This window comes from Pinus tabuliformis, chromosome 7 (genome assembly GCF_031772625.1).
Source record: "Pinus tabuliformis cultivar Carrire ecotype Pingquan chromosome 7, CPIR1, whole genome shotgun sequence".
NCBI classification, from domain to species: Eukaryota; Viridiplantae; Streptophyta; class Pinopsida; order Pinales; family Pinaceae; genus Pinus; species Pinus tabuliformis.
Window position 1 is genome coordinate 859,824,145 of NC_142293.1, and position 17,850 is coordinate 859,841,994.

General features: G+C 35.0%; 1 pseudogene; it reads right to left on the bottom strand.

Moving 5' to 3' along the window:
- Nucleotides 1–8,752: 8,752 nt before the first annotated feature.
- Nucleotides 8,753–17,146, bottom strand: LOC149250321 (serine/threonine-protein kinase PBL34 pseudogene; annotated as a pseudogene).
- Between the last annotated feature and the right edge of the window lie 704 nt (nucleotides 17,147–17,850).

Sequence of the window (17,850 nt, forward strand, 5' to 3'; positions counted from 1 at the left end):
AAAAGAACATAAAGTATGATCAAAGATGAAGTTTTTTTCACTTGTGAAGGATGTAAATGCTAGTAGGCTTGAAAGCCTCTCTCTGCATTCTTTGGTTGGAAAATTTCAATATACCGTGATTTCAGATTTCGAGGTGAAGAACTAGAATTTAGGAAATTGAAGCCCTATTTTAGGGTCCTCTCCACATGTGAGCTTGCTTATGAATAAATGGTATTGTTTTCATTTCTTCTTTGTGGATAATTTAGAATCTATCTTGTGAAAATATTGGGTTTTTGAAGGAGGGGTTTTATATTTACAATGTTAGTTGCTTTATTTTAACCCTTTCAAAATGAACTTGGAGAAGATGTCTTTAGGGGTTAAAATGACATGTTTCCATATAGATTTGTGGTTGAAATAAGTCTTGGAGTTGGTTAGAAACTCATTAGGGTGCTTTATCTTTTGTGATGAAAGTGCCTTACATGGAATTGATAAGTAACTGGCATGCTTAGTGGTTGATATGGATCTATAAGAAGGTTTACTTGCTGAATTACACTTTTAATGGGGGGAGGGGAATCTTATTCACAAGGTTTTGACTATTGGAGAGTACCCTATCATTTTCTTTCCTATGATGAGAGAGGTCATCTCCATGATTCTTGCCCATTTTTGAGGTGTCCTCATTTAGAAGAGTATGAATCTTAAGAGTTAATTTATAGGTTTAAGGATTTTGAAGATAAAAAAAAAAACCATTTTTTGTATTTGTAATTCGAGCATTGTAATGAGGTGGTATTGGAGAATTTTTCTGCAATTATGGATGATCTTATTGATGGAAGTAATCCATTTATGAAGGAAGCTTCAAAAGAAAACCTCATCCTAGATTTGGTGAATGAACAAAAAAAGGAGATCGGGAAACAATTGTGGTCATTGGAAGGAGTTAGTTTCAGCCGAAAGGAAACCTTTATTAATGGTATCATTATATCACAAGCTTGGAAAACAAATAATCTCTCTTTCTAAGGTATGCTTGATATTTTCCTTCCCTATATAATTTTTTTTTTCTCGGAAGAAGAAATTCCTCTTAGTAGAAATTTTTGTTCTTATATTTCCCAACTTTATATCTTGTCAAACCTTAAGAATTATGTGAGAAAAAAGGGTTTGGGGCTTTGTAAAAATCGTGATTTGGTTGAAAAATGGGAAATAATTTTGTCTTTGTTTTTTAGAGGGTTGGAAAGGGTTTCAAAAAATCCTAGATCATTTAAAGCTATAAAAGAAACCTCCCCTGTAAAATATCTTCTTTCAGATAACGATTTTTTGTCACAAGGTTTACTCGAAAGTCTTGTTTCTGAGTCCTCAATAACTGAATAAATTCAATTTGTAGGTTCTACTTCAAGGAATCTAGATCCTAATATCGGATTTGAGTTCTCAAATTTCTCCCTCATTGATGATTCCCAATTACAGAGATCCCCTATAAGGATGCCCTGTTTAAAAAACCTCTATAGGTTTTCACTCAATTAAAACCTATTGTTTCTAGAGATCAATCCAATGTTACTATTAGGAATAAAAGGGGACAAGACAAAAAGGCTATTGGAGATGTAGTGATAAGTGAATTTTTTGTTAGTGATGATGCTGTTTTCAAACATTTGTCTCTAAAAGGTGATTTTGAGGGTCTTGGAGCTCAGAAAACCTCTGGGTTGTTTCTAAATTATATTTCTCTCTCTTAATTTGAGAGGAGTTGGGGGAGATCCTAAATTTAATTCCTTGAAGAGATTGTTATTTTTTCATAAGCCTAATGTAGTTTTATTTCAAGAGACAATGTCTTCTAGGGAGAAGATTCATAAGAATATAGCTGGCCCATAATATATCCTAACTATGAAGAAGATTAAAATTTAATTAATCTATAATTAGGAAATTAATCTACAAATTATTCAAACTCATCATCCCATTGCATATCTTTCCTGACTACACAATTTATAATGTCAGATTGACTAGTGTGGTTTGCATGTATAATGATGTGAGGTTAACTAACAAAGATGAATTTTCCTTTGGTGGGTTATTTTTCTGCCCATTTTGACTTACATAGGAGAACGTCAGTCATCAGTCTTGGCAACTCTTGTCCCTCCTTTGTGACCTCCCTCATGATCTCCCTAGTTGAATTTAGGACGCCATTCTAGATCAAACCATATCGGGTGCAATTCGATATCGAAACATAAGGGATTGCAAGATGATGGAAGTCAATGGTAAGAGACATTTAGATTCACTTATGGAATGACGTTTTTTTGTTTTATATATGCTTTTATTCAGGATTCTTGTGACCTTTATCCAGGTTTGTTGAATAAAACCAATCAAAAATATTTGTTACAGATATTTTTTAATTTCCATTTTGTTTTCTTCTAACCACATTGGCTATATTTTATTGTAGAAATATTTTAGGAACCAATTTATTTTAAGTATATATCGTATCCAACGCAAGGCGAAATGAAATGAAATATTATACTAAGGGTTAGTATAGAATTTATATCGTGCCTACATAATTTATATCTTTACCCACTATTGGTTTCCAATTCAGAGATCTCATGTGTAACTTGTGTAGCCCATTTGGGCATATTGTCATTGTTGTAGATTACATCATTATATAGAATCAATCATGTTCAGTAAAAACTCTAATCCATTGCTCCATAAAGAACGAAAGATGTTGCCTCCATAATTTGTGGAAGAAGCATTTCAAATTCATTCTGAAGAAGATGTTAGAAGAGAAAAATAAAGACAAATGAAGCAAAAAATAGCGGATACAATGATGAAAGTCACATAGATTATCTAAAATTGCTAAAAATGATTCTTGGAGTGATGATGGAGTAGAGTTCAATGGTAATGATGTCCGAATCTAACATAATAATACAGGAAAACCTTATGAACTCTAATGTCGCTCATCTATATGGTTTTCTAAGGCGAAGGATCCAATGTTTGATACAATTTCTCTTCTTAAATGATACAAATATTTAGAAGGGATCATTATTTGGAAATTTATTGATGATTCCCATACATTAAATATAGAGTTGACATGCTTGGATCATTGTGGAAATGATCCAATTATTTACATTATTGGTACTAGTGGCACATGGACATGTAGTATGGATGGCGTTCTGCCTATTCCAATGGTGTATGCAAATGAAAGTGGGAAGCTTATGATACACCATCCTTCACTGCATGAAACAAAGTCATAATTATATTCGAGTGGGGCAAATAAATGCCACACAAAAAAGTGTTCTGTAGTCATCAAGTAGGGATCTTTCATGGGATCCAGTTCAGATGTGACTCCCTTATTGGGAGATGGTCATTTTATCAATATTGGAGGAGATAAATTCATTCAAATGGATGGAATTATGGTACACAACACAAATCCATTTGATTTTTTCATAAAACCAAACATGTACGTCTGTAATTATTATGGAAATTTTCGTGGTATGTTTGAAGAAGCGTCATTGAAAGATCCATATCGTATGCAAGTTTTGAGTTATTTAGTAGATGTGAAGACTAGTGGAACTTTCTATTGGTTAAGAATATTTCAAAATCATGTGGATGTTATTGGTAGAGGCCATCATATTCTTGAAGGTGTCGATTTGCATCCACGTGAGGTGTTCAATACAACATAAGGATTATTGATACCAACTAAAATAACTCATGGTAAGCATATATATGTATCTCTTTAATTCACATTTTTCATTTCACATCAAGAAATTTTATTTATAGTATCTGTTAGTTCTTGAGTGGGATTGAACTAGAATTGTAGTTTGTCACTGCATAAAATTGCTCAAAATTTTCAAACATAGTCTAGAAAAACGTTTTTGAAATTGCAATAATAAATATTGAGCGTTATATTATAGTATCTAATCTTTATATTACAACATTTCCATACAAAAATTTAGCCATTTTCTAAAAGTACTGAAAAGTACCTTGGCTTAGATCTATCAAGGTATCTCCCAATGGTCTAAATATGTTTTCAAAATATCTAACGTTATCTTTAATCTTATTGTAGGTTTTCTTGATGTTTTCTTTACTGTGAGCTCTATCAGAAGGTGGGGCATTAGTACCTGAAATGGAGAATATTTGTTTTGTCGATTTATTACAATGAAAGATGATGATCACCCAAATTTCTGACTTCTTGTGTAACACCCTTATCACTCTTCTTTTTAGACTGTTACTATTTTTAGACATTGAACTATTATTGGATTTAATTGTGAGGGAAGCCTTGATGGGACTTATATAATCATGTAATTATATTATTATTATTGCATTAATAAATAAATTTCTTGGAAATATTCAAGAAAGAACACTACAGTGTAGAATACTTCTTTCCATCTTACAAAAAGTTGTGGTGGTCAAGTCGATAGCATGACCCTTCCCTGAAAGTCCCTTAACAAAATCCCTAGGAGAAAAAATAATGATAAAGGAAATTAAATTAATATAATAGGAGAGAAATATTATGTTAATCACTTGTTGGAGAGAAATATTAAGTGGTGTGGAATAAATCACTATGAGAGAGAAAAATGTATTCTAAAGAAAAAGAAAAATATTTTTTTTTGAAAAAAAACTAGGCCAAAGTCTCGCAGACCTTAAAGTAGGACACTGCTAAAATATGTTAGGAAGAAAAATCTATAAAAAAAGGAACCACCTAATAATCAAGGGGAGTGGGTTCTGGAAGGCAAGAAGTCAGAGCTTAGGGGGAACTGGTGGAGACATTTCATGGTGGGGTGGATCAGGTTTGGTTCCTGAATATTCCCAAATAATCAAACATTGAGTATGGGTACATTTAACTCTGTTAAATTGCTATGGTTGTTTATTATGGTTAGAAGAGATTTTTTTTTATTCCGTTTGGCTAATTTTGAATTGTTTTATAGTATACATTGATAAAATGAAAGAAAGGAAGCATATCCGTACCCGATTGTATTTATAGATTGCATGCATATCCTGGGTATCATTTCATATTGTTTCATTTTGTTCACAAATAATATATTTGTGTATGGAAGGAAAAAGGGTCAAAAGTTATGATGCACACATGTGCTCCATATACATCCTTTAGGATTATGCATTCAGAGTTATCTATTTCATTATGTGATGAGGTAATTTGACTATGATGCTTGCATGCACGTATATAGCAACAAATATAGAAGGAAATTTAAGGGTGAGAATAGTGACAATAAATGTGGAATTAAGGCTTGATAAAAAATAAAGACTTAAGAAGGCTTATCTGGTTGAATGAAATTATATTTATGCAATCAATTATTAATCCTAATTGTGTAGAAGCATAAATGACTAACAAATTCATCCATGCTTATAGTCCTAGAAATGCTTTGGATTTTCATGGAAATGTACTTAGTGATTCAAAAATGGAAGGCTTCTCATTGATTCAAGGAGGTTTTATTTCATATTCCTAAGTATCATTGGAACTTCTTATGGTAAGAAATGTATTTGTCCTATAAATCTTAATTAATGTTGACACAGACTTGCTCTCATTCAAAGGATAAAGGAATAAAGTAAGATAATGATTATTTTATTGACCCAGATTTTATTAAGTTTATACTTTCTACCAGTGGATAGAAATTGGGTATAAAGGATGGAACTAATTCCTTCCATGAAATATAGAGATAATGAGATCTACTTATCCCTTAATGTAATATATTCTTCTATCGTGAACCTACTGAGAAGAAAAAAATAAAAGAGAAGAAGATAATACTTTCTATAAACATGAATTTATGAATCCAACATAGTAGAGTGTCAAATTAAAAGAAAATAATTTCCCACAAGGATCACTTAAAAATACTCAAGAGTGAGGGTTGGGCGTGGAAATGGTGTGTTCTATTATTTTCCACCTCACTATATGCCTAATTTGAATGAATTGTTTATTTGCACTTGTACATAATGTTAAGTCTCTCGATCAAAAATCAAAACTAATGACTTAATTCCTTGAATTGTTATGTCAAGAACAAAGTGCAAATGTACAAAACCAGGCTTTGAAAAATGCCTACTGAAGACTGTGCATATGTCAATAATTGGAAATAAGCCTATGGGGATGAAGAAAGATGTATTTTTGATAAAAGCCTCTTTCACATTCCTCAAATTTTGTGTGAGTTTCTTGCAATTGATTTGAAAAAATGACAATTCCTTAGTTTCTAACCCAATTTTACCCAACTTAGAAAAATACCTACCATACCCTCATTCTTCCTTATTTCTTAGTGATTTCAGTTGTAAATGGTGTGTTTTACTATTTTCCACCTCACTATACACCTATTTTGAATGAATGATTTATTTACACTTGTGCATAATTTTTAAGTCTCTCAGTCAAAATTCAAAACTAATGACTTGAGTTCTTGAATTGTTCTGTCAATAATAAAGTGCAAATGTACAAAACTGGGCTTAGAAAAATGTCTAACGAAGACTTTACAAATGTAATTGATTATAAATAAGCCCATGGGCTTGAAGATAGATGTATTTGTGAGAAACACCTCTTTCACATTCCTCCTGTTATGTGTCAATTTCTTGTAACTGATTAGACAAAATGACAAATTCTCAGTTTTTAACCCAGTTTTACCCAGCTCAAAAAAATGCCTACCATACCCTCATTGTTCCTTCTTTTTGAGTGGTTCTAGTAGAAAATGATGTGTTCTACTATTTTCCACCTCACTATACATCTAGTTTAAATGAATTCTTTATTTATAGTTGTGCACAATTTGTAAGTCTCTCGGTCAAAATTCAAAACTAACGACTTAAGTTCTTGAATTGTTCTATCTAGAACAGAGTGAAAATGTACAAAATTGGGCTTATAAAAAAGCCTATTGAAGCTTTTACATATGTCATTAATTGGAAATAATCCTATGGGGTTGAAGACATATGTATTTGTGAGAAAAGCCTCTTTCATATTCCTCAAATTCAATGTTAGTTTCTTACAATTGATTTAAAAAAATGAAAATTACTTAGTTTCTAACGCAGTTTTACCCGGTTTATAATAATGCCCTCCATACCCTCATTATTCCTTCTTTCTTAGTGATTTCACTTGGAAATATTGTGTTCTAATATTTTCCACCTCACTATTTAGCGATTATTTTCAATTATGACAATGTTTCTTATATTTTATAGATAATTAGATAAATAACACATCCATTATGATCAGTTTAAAAGGAGTGAATAGCTAGGGATCAAAGGAAAAGGGATTCCTATCAATAATTTGGAAATTACTAGCTAAAAGTTACCACAAAACTCAGACGAAGAATTCCTAGTGAAAATTTGTTAAACCCAATGAATATTATATGAATACGAGAACAAATTACCAGTCTTTTAAATAAAAGTTGATATCATTTCTCAAAATTTTGAGCCCAATTATGGTTGCAATTTTCTTTTTAAAAAGTAACTACAATCTATTCAACATAGCTTTAGTGTAATGCCCTACTTAATCTTATCATGCTAGTTTTTATTAGTGTTAAATTAACCTGAAAAAATTGACTTACAATTGCCAAGAAATATTGGTATATACCTACATTTGTGAAACTGTAATTTTATTTTACTGATATACATTTTATTATTGTTATTATTAAATTCCCAACATGTCTTCTCAAATTTAATTTTGGATAGGATATGGTCTCCTCCAATTTATTCCAAATTGAATATCAATATCCCAAGGTGTCTTTTCAAATCTAGTTTTGAGGAGATATTTCTTCTCCAATTAAATTCCAAATTAAATATCCATATCCCATGGTGTCTTCTCAAATCTACTTGGGAGAAGATATGGTAAGAAAAGTCAAGGATACTAAATTAAAGGATGAGGGGGTAGTCATGAAATTAATGATAGGTGGTTGAGGTGGATGGGAGGAAAAGACATAAAAGGGGAAGGATGATGAGAGGAGAGGGGATCCTTGGTCTTGGCTTTGGTTTGGAGGATTTTGTTTTGGGGGAGGAATGTGGAGAAAGAGAAGGGAGAGAATGGAGAGATAAATGAGGGAATACAAACCTAGATCTGGAGAGTGTTTTTTTAACTTGGACACACTACATCTGGTTGGACTTGGGCTCGGAGGGCTAGGGAACCTGTGGGGGTTCCCTGGGCTATGAAATCATTCCTAATTGGCTGGGAGGTAAATTTAGTCGGGTAGTCAAGAGGAGCATCCCAACAGAGTCAGGAGCATTTCAACCAAGCTATTGGAACATGTATTCTTCCATTTATTTATTACTTATGTAAATGGTTGCAATGAAATTATTTTCTTATTTAATATGTGGTAAATAATTTTAATGGTATATTGTCATCAAATAAATGTTGAGTTATAAATACGTTATTTCCCTTCTTATTGTGTTTAAATTAAATAAATCTAGTTTTTATTTAGAGGACCCTAGGATGGATTCTCACATATGGTATCAAAGCACGTTTCAAATTATGAGGCCTAAATCCCACCAACCCAACAAAGCCCTAGATAAAAATATGAATCCTAAGGGAACCAAGAACAACTCAAAAATAATAATAATAATAATAATTGGTTCCAGATATATTTGAATTATAATCTTAATACAATCATCATGAAGCTAAAAGTTTATATTTGGGATAGTTTTTAAACAATTTGTTTTTTTTCACCCTAGTTTGTCTAGGCCTTGGAGAAATACACATCCCTTTCCACCGTCAATAGGATGCATACTCAGAATAACCTGTGATGAAAATAAATCTGTTTAAATTATCTAGACAAATTCTGGCAGTTTTCAGAGTTGATGAGATTGAACAAGTTAACTTATAAGTTATAACCTATCAAGAATGCTCACCAGTCATTACATATTCAGGAGCTGCATAGCCATAAGTTCCCATGACTTGAGTAGAAACATGAGTTTTGTCTCCTTCAGGTCCATCTTTTGCTAGACCAAAGTCTGAAAGTTTGGCATTATATTCTGAATTCAACAGGATGGTGGATGTCTTAAAATCTCGATAAATCACAGGTCTTTCAGCTCCTCCATGAAGAAATGTCAGGCCTTTGGTTGCACCCAATGCAATTTTCATCCTGATAGACCATGGTAGGGGTAGGGACCCTTTTCTAAAGAGATGACTTTCCAGGCTACCTCGACGCATAAACTCATACATGAGTAGCCTTTGATCATCTTCTATGCAATACCTGATAAGTTTAATCAGATTAGGATGGATAAGGTCCCCAAGAAAATTGACTTCTGCCAGTGATTCCTTGTGACATTGCAGCCCATCATGGTTGATTGTTTTTACGGCTACAGTGAGACCAATAACAGGCTCGATAGGAAAAGTGCCATTCTCTTCTATCCAACCTTTGAAAACACAACCAAAGCCACCTTCACCAAGAAGACTTTCTGTCCTAAAATTTTTGGTTGCATACTTCAAATCATTAAAAGTGAATTTATGCAATTGGGATGCAACTTTCAAATCATCTCCTACTTTGGGAGTGGATGGATTGCTTCCTGTATTATTAGTACTTGTGGAAGACACTGTCTGAGTAGCAGGCGACTCTTTGCCACTATCATTTGGAGGTTTAGTTTCGGCAGAATGGATAGCATCACCTCAAATCTGAGTCTGTAGCACAGGGGCTAATGTCGAGTTTAAGGACTGATGAACTTATTTCGTAACCACTTTCGCACCAACCTCAAGAACTTAACCAAACAAGTTTAGATTGTATCTATTGGAATTATTTTGTTATGTTTTCAAAGGCTCCAAACTATTCCAAATTTAGAAGCATCTTCGCATCCCATAAAACGTTAGCTAGAGGAATTCACCGCTAGCAGCCACCAATATTTCCAAATGCTCTAAGTTAGTTGTTGTTTATCATGTGGTGGTTACCATGAGGTTGTTTGCTCTATGATGGTGATCTACAACTAAATCGTGGTTCGACTCTGTCAATCACTGCCTTATCAGATCTAATTGTTAGCAAACTGCCTCCCGCAGTTGACCACAAATGGTATCAATTGATTGTTTTAAGGAGTGCGTCAATATTAATAGATCAGATTCTTCTGTTGCCCCATCAAGCACTAGGATTCTTTTGTAAGTTATAAGGTGTCTCACGTGTCCTCACATCTTTCAATAAAATTGTCTATGGTTTTCACTCCCTCAGTCGACAACCTTGGTGTCAAAATACACCTTGTTACCTGCAATTTGACTCCTTTGCTTGATCAGAATCAGTGCTCACTATTAATCGAAACTGCCTTTGTGGTCCACAATACAGACACTTCTAGTTGGCCAGATTGATGTCCAAAATAATAATTCATGGGTTGCCTTGTAATGGACCTTCTGAATAGCTTTAAACAGAAGCTCCAACAAAATTAAGTTGAGCTAGAACTAAGAAAAATATTCAACTTCCTCAAACCCAAACTTGAATTGCTCCAAGGACCTATACCAGAACAAGGAAAGAAAAAGGAAAAACAGAGACCCAAATCGATTCCCTCCTTAAACTGTCTCAGATACAAGAACCCATGAAAAGCAAGCTCTCTGTAAATTTAACGCAACAAAACAGGGACCCTTTGCTATATGAGGCTTTTGACATCTTTCTTGGTATGTATACTACCTGACAACGAAGAGCCAGATGATTTTTTCTTCTGCTAGCTCCAGAAACCTGAAATAGGTACGTCCCAAGTGGCTACTCTTCTATCTAGAGAGGCCAGGCAAGACACTATTCTCCAGCCTCCCCCTATAGAGGCAAGGTAAAGTAATTATCCTCCCTTCACAAAAAAAAATCCCTCTAGTTTACCAACAGTCGAGGATCTAAAGTAATTTATGCCATCAAAACTCTTATCAAGTGTGCCTGATGCATCAGATCTAATGGCCAAAACCATGGAAAAATATCAGCTCTTGAGTCCAAGAATGAAACGGAACTGATAGTGCGCTGCATACACTCTATGGCCTCTATATCTAATGGCCAAAACCAGAGCCGTGTAGAAAAAAAGGCCACAAAACCATGGATAAATATCAGCTCTTGAGTCCAAGAATAAAATAGGACTGAGCTATATATGCTCTATGGCCTCTATATTAAATGTCTCCCTGTGTACTACATTTTCACTTAGGTGAAAACTTTAATGTTAGGACAACAATGTGGAAACTATACTATTAGTAAAAAAGAATTACTCACATTTTTTTAAAGGATATTTGCTATATGGCAATTAGATTTCCTGAGCGACAACCAATAAAAAAGAAATTGACATTCTATTTTTACATCACCACTTTCTGATAACACAAATTTAGGGTTTATGTTAATATTTCATTTTCACTGACCTTCCTTGACTTTCAAATTAATCATGTTCAAAATGATAAACTGACCCACCAATGAGAATTAAATAGTTGAAATCAATGAGAATTAAATAGTTGAAATACTTTTCTTTAGGACATTCTTTACACTTAGATAACCAAATATGTTTATGAAGAGTTACTGCCCACCATAAATTATGCAATTCACTACATAAATTTATATAGAAGTTTACAGGTTAGTGCCCACCAAAATTACACTTAGATAGCTAAATATGTTTACCAAGGGTTACTTCCCACCATAAATTATGCAATTCACTACATAAATTTACATAGGAGTTTACCGAGATTAGTGCCCACCAAATTTTATGCAAATTGTGTATAAAAGAATTATTGACTTAGTAAACAAAGATAACCTATCTATGTATACAAGAAGGTTGTAATTTCCTATAGATTTAAGTCCCTTTAATAAAATCAAGATTATTTCTTAAAAAATGAGATTAACATTAATACAAAGAAATATTATTTTGTAGAAAATATATTTTCTTACAACATATTAATTCATATAATGACAAGATGTAGTGAGAATGTTGACCTTTTAAGTTGCATTAAAACAAGTTGTTTATTTATTAGTAATATTCAATAACATAAATGAACTTAAGTGAAATTTTTACAAGTTTCTTACATTATGCTTGATGCCATGCATAATTCTTAACTTTTTCTTTTTTATGCAACTTCTTGAAATTTTTTTAGAGACACAATAGAGTTATATTAGATATTGTCATAGTATTAATATGCATATGTTTACAAAACGGAAATCCAACATATGGATCAAAGTGTCAAAGGTGAACACCAATTGATTAAGACACTATATAATATTGAAATATTAAAACATGTAGCACTAGCCATTCTATATATATCATTGGGATAGTAAATACCAAACAATAATGTTAGTGTTGAGTTGATTGAGGCCATTAGACACCTACTTTGAAAACACAAGGATAATATATATATATATATCTATATATATATATATATATATATATATATATATATATATATGACAATCTAGCATTATTGATGGAATTTCAAGAGGACGCCTAGTTATAATAATGTGATTAAAAGTGGTAAGTTAATGTTTATGTGAATGCTCAAAATATATAAGATCGATTTAAGATGATTGTTTAGGGATATCTAATATGAGGGTGACTAGCAGTACGTCGTCACACTTGCTTAGATAGAAATGGGAGAGGATTTAGTAGATCCATGATTATCTTCTCAGGATTAGAAATACTCATTTACAAGCATAACAAAAGGAAAACTTACACCTATCATTATGCAAAACATGTGTGAGCCAAGTAAGAATTGATAAAGCCCTAAGTTGTGCTAATAAGTCTTGTGTATCATACAGATATTTGAACAATTAAAAATGGCAAGGATGCGAAGAAATCAAGGTCAAGGAGGGTCATCACAAGGACCTCCTACCAGTAACCCATTACCATCACCAGGGTTGGCTCTCATATTCCGTTCCCTAGAAGCAATTAATGAGACTTTAAGAGGGCATCAAACAATTGAAGTGGAAGTAGAGCACCCTCCATCAGGGTTGGGAAATCTCAAGGGATCAAGAGACTTTGATAGAGGACCTCCAATCGATGACATTACCAGGGAGATCCAAAAGATTAAGCTCCTGGAGTTTGTTGTAGGTCGTGTTAGTGAACGAGCAGAAGCCTGGTTAGAAGGAATGAGAAGGTGCTTTGCACTAAGAGATTATACTTCCAATTCAAAATCTAAAATAGCGATATTCCAACTCAGAGATAGTGCTCTGAATTAGTGGGGTAACTTAGAGTGTCAACTACACCTCACTTTGGACACAGTTACTTAGGAGTTATTTAAGGAGAGATTCTGGAAAAATTACCTACCAGCATATTATGAAGAACAACAGGTAGGATCCTCCCATGCTTTGGTACAGGGAAATTGTACGGTAGAATAATATGAGATTATATTCACGGAATTGGTCCAGTATGTCTCCTACATGGATACTGATCAACACCAAGTAGATCGTTTCATTTATGGATTGAACCCTAATATTAGTGCACTGGTGCGAATGTGGAAACCATCCTCAGTTGCAAAAGTTGTCGAACATGCTCGTTATATTGAAGAGAACTTAGACTTAAGGGATGGAAACTGTTATCACCCCAAGAAACTCTCCCAGGTTGTATCTCAAAGATGCTCGGGAACATTACAAACTCAACAAAAATGTTGAAAAAAGGTGGATGAATGGAAGGAATGATGCATATTCAAGCCAGATAACCACTTCTACTATGCTTAACCCCAGACATGGGTGAACACCCCCAGACTACAAGGCTTTAGACCACCAATTACTAATAGTTTAAGGAATAAGTGAACATGGAGAACACTGACCACACTAGCAGATGCACAAGACCATGTGATGGCCGGCTGCAACCAGTAAAAGGTCTGTAAATCTATTTTCTAATGCACAGACAGGATGATAGCTCTCTGGCATTAAAACAATAGAAACTTGCATACACATTCAATAATACTTACTAGATTCTAACACAGAGATGGGATGACAACCCCTCTAATGCTAAACATCAAGAGCACATGAAAGATGCATAATAGGCACAACCTGGAACAAAGAAGAAGTGGAAAGTGAGCAACTAATAGAAAAAGAAGCTTGTATTAGCTGAAAATGAAGATCAGATGCTGCAGGTATCATAGTAGTTACAGTCTCCAGAAGTTGAACTTTACATCAAATTAATATCCATCAACCCTCATTACATCTTGATTCTGGGTATATATGGAGGTTGATTACAAAAATATCTGCTATCCTATGCGTGGAGGGGTCATAATAGACCACCAACCACATTAACTGTCTGATATGGGTCTCTGATACAATCTGCTGCTTCAAATGAGCGAATTTGACATTCTCTGGTGCTCGGTTGTCCTTCGTGAACAGGTGGAGTATTGTATGAAACATGCTCCATAACTAATAAATGCTTGATTTTCTCGATACTGTCCTGTTTCCTTCTTCGGCCATACTGCTCTTGAACTCAGTTGTTGAAGGATAAATGCATAGGGTATTGGTAGATGGCCGCCATTGTACTTCGGAAGCACGACTCAGTCAAAGGTGTCGAAGACTTCATGGTGGGTGTACGAGTGGGCAGAAGATGAACATCAACCGTTGGATCGCAGTGATCAACGGTGGAGGGCACTAGATAAGGAGTATTGGGAGGACATGTGGGTGGACAAACGAGAGCCGTCGGATCATGGGTAGGCAGATCCGACGACTAACGGGTGGCTAACAAGCGTGGGCGATATTGAGTGGGAACAGGCGAGACGAGCGGTAAGTGGTTTTCCCCGCACCGTTTTGGGAGGCTAGGCAGTATCCGTATGCGGGGGCGCGACTCCATTCAAGTGATGACACGTGGCGGATGTGACTCGCGGGAAACCGCTTTCCCCACGGGTTATTGCATGCGCGGCTTGTGGGATCAGGATCAGTGAATTCCGTTAGATCATATGGCAGATGTGATCGGACGACGAGGTCTAACATATATGTTTATTGATTGATGTGATAGGGAGGGCCTCGGCGGTAGCACTTTTTTCGCATGCGCGCAGTTATATGACCATGTTGTATCGTGGGTTTATTTTGCGCCCGAGACTCAAGGGAAAAAGGATTTATACGTCGTTTACAAAGGATTATAGAGGAAAACAGAAATAACGGGGTTAAGGGAGAATAAGGAGAATGAAGGGGGAGGAGGAAACAGAGGTAGCAGGAGTTATAGAGTTATAAAGAAAATGAAGGAGGGAAGGAAAACCAACTATTGCGACCCCTCTTTGATCATCAACAACACAATCAGGCCTGCATTTGTCCTTAAAATGTTGAAAGTAATAGCAGAGCTAACACTGGCTCCTTCTAGGGATGATATCCTCCCTGTGAGGTCTCAAGAACCTGCAGATCAATGCCTTCCCGATGAAAACAAATTAGCAAAATTCCTAGTGTTCCATTGGGCATGGAGTCTTACTTAAACTGATAAAACAAAATATTTACAATTTTAAGGACAAAAGACCTTAAATCACATAAACTTTCAAAAACCGCCCATTAACTGGGCCATCAAAAACTGCCTCTCCTCCCATACTTTTCAGTATGATGGTGTTGTTCCCTTGAATCTGTGAAATAATAAAAGGGCCTGTCCAGAAAGCATCAAAGTTCCCATGATTGCCTTTCTTTTCCTTTAGTGTGTCCCACTTCAAAACCAAGTCTCCAACCTAAAAATTATCTGTCTTTGTCTTCCTGTCAAAAGCATCCTTAATCTTTTTCTGATGTGTTGCAGCCTTTTCAACCAGTTGTTCTCTAATCTACTTTTACCTCTGCTAAATCAATGATCCTTTTTGCCATGTCTTCATCCTCGTTCTGCTCTTCTTGAAGGAATTTTGCCACAGGGAGAGTTAACTGAATTGGGAATACAGCTTCAGTGCCATATACCAGCTTGAAAGGGGAATTTCCTGTGGATTTCTTAATAGTCACTCTGCCAGCCCACAGTGCATACTTGAGCTTAGAATCCCAATCCTTTTTATTGTCCTCTAACAGCTTCTTAATTATCCTTATTAGGCTTTTATTTGAAGATTTTGCTAGACCATTGCTTTGAGGATAGTATGAGGTGGAATGAACCAGTTTAATACCCATTGAATCACACATATCCACCAATTCCTTTGCTCTGAAGGCTACTGTATTGTCTGTGACTATTTATGTGGACAATCAAACTTGGTAAAGATATTCTCTATCAAAAACTTCATGACCACATTATGATCATCCTTTCTGGTAGGAATTGCTTCAATCCACTTAGTGAAATAATCAGTAGCTACTAATATCCACCTGTGCTGGCCACTGGAATGTGGATTGATTTCTCCAATAAAATCCAAGCCCCACTACTGAAAAGGTCCTTCTACCTGTATTGGTTTTAGGGGCAGCGACTTCAACTGTTGTTTTCCTTCAAATCTTTGGCACCTGTCACAAGATTTAACAAATGAAAACACATCAGAAAATAAAGTGGGCCAATAGTACCTAGCTTTGAGGATTTTGTAGGCAGTGGTTTTCCAATAATGGTGCCCTCCACACATGCTGGAATGAAATTTCTGCATGACTTCTATTAACTGTTCTTTTTCCAGACACCTCAAAAGCATTCCAGATGGATCCCTCCAATACAACAGATTTTCATTAATGTAATATTTAGCTGCCCTAAGCTTAATAGTTCTAGCTTGACTTTGAGTAAATCCTGAAGGGATTTCTAGCTTCAGCAAGAAATTAATTATTGCAGAATACCAATTACAAGAAGCTAGATTTTCTGCCACTGGCTACTTTCTCTCTGGTTCAGTTGCTTCCTCTTCTTCATATGTCTAACCGATTTCTACAATTGTGCACAGGAAATCAATATCTAATGATCTGCAATTTTCTTCAGCCAATAACTTGGCAAGACCCTGGCCTCTTACGAGCTTGGTGCACTTTAATTCTATATTAAATTCAATCAAATTTTCGATCCATTTAGCCTTTCTTCCATCAGCATCAGGTTGTGTTAAGACATATTTTATTGCAGCACAGGGTACATATGCAATTATCTTGGAATGCAGAATGTAAACTCAGAAAGCTTTCAAGGATTTGATAAGAGCATATGCTTGTTTTTCAATAATGTCATACCTCAGTTCAGCATCCCTCAAATTTTTGCTGAAAAATGCCACCGGATGCTCTGAACCTTCTTCATATGTTTGCAATAAAATTGTTCCAATGGTGTCTTCAGAGGCAAATGAGAATACATGGAACTCCTTACTGTAGTCCGGACTTATTAAAGTGGGAGCCTCCATAATAGCTTTCTTGATGGACTCAAAAGAACCTCTTGCTGCATCAGTCCATCTAACCTCCGACCTTTTCTTCAACATGGAGGTAACATGCTTCACTAGTTCTACAAAGTTTGGTATAAACCTCCTTACAAAATTAATTTTGCCCAAAAAGGATTGGATATCTTTCTTCGATATTGGGACAGACAAAGTCTGTATTGCTTTTACTCTTTCTAAGTCAATTTGAACACTTGCAGCAGAAACAGCATGTCCTAACAACTTGCCTTATTCTAAAGCAAATTATGACTTTTTAGGATTGACTGAAATCCCAAACCTTCTGCACTTCTAAAACACTTTTTTCAAATGTTGCAAATGATTTTGATGGCTGCTGGAGTATACTTTTATATCATCAAGGTAGATAAGAATAAATTTATCCTTCTCTCCTACAAATGCTATATCCATAGCTCTCTGAAAGGTAGCTTCAGCATTCATCAACCCAAAAGGCATCTTGGCATACATAAAAGTGCCCCAAGGAGTGGTGAATGCAGTCTTCTCTTGATCATATGGATGCACAACAATCTGATTAAAACCTGAAAATCCGTCCAAGAAAGACATCACTTTGGCTCCTGAGACCTTCTGCAGCAAATGCTCCATCTTTGGTAGGGGATAATTGTCTTTCTTTGAGCACTTGTTCAAGTTTCTAAAATCAACACACAGTCTGATTTCACCACTTTTCTTCCTCACCACTACTAGATTGGCTACCCATTTGGAATATCTAAGAGGAACTATAATCTTGGCAGCCAGCA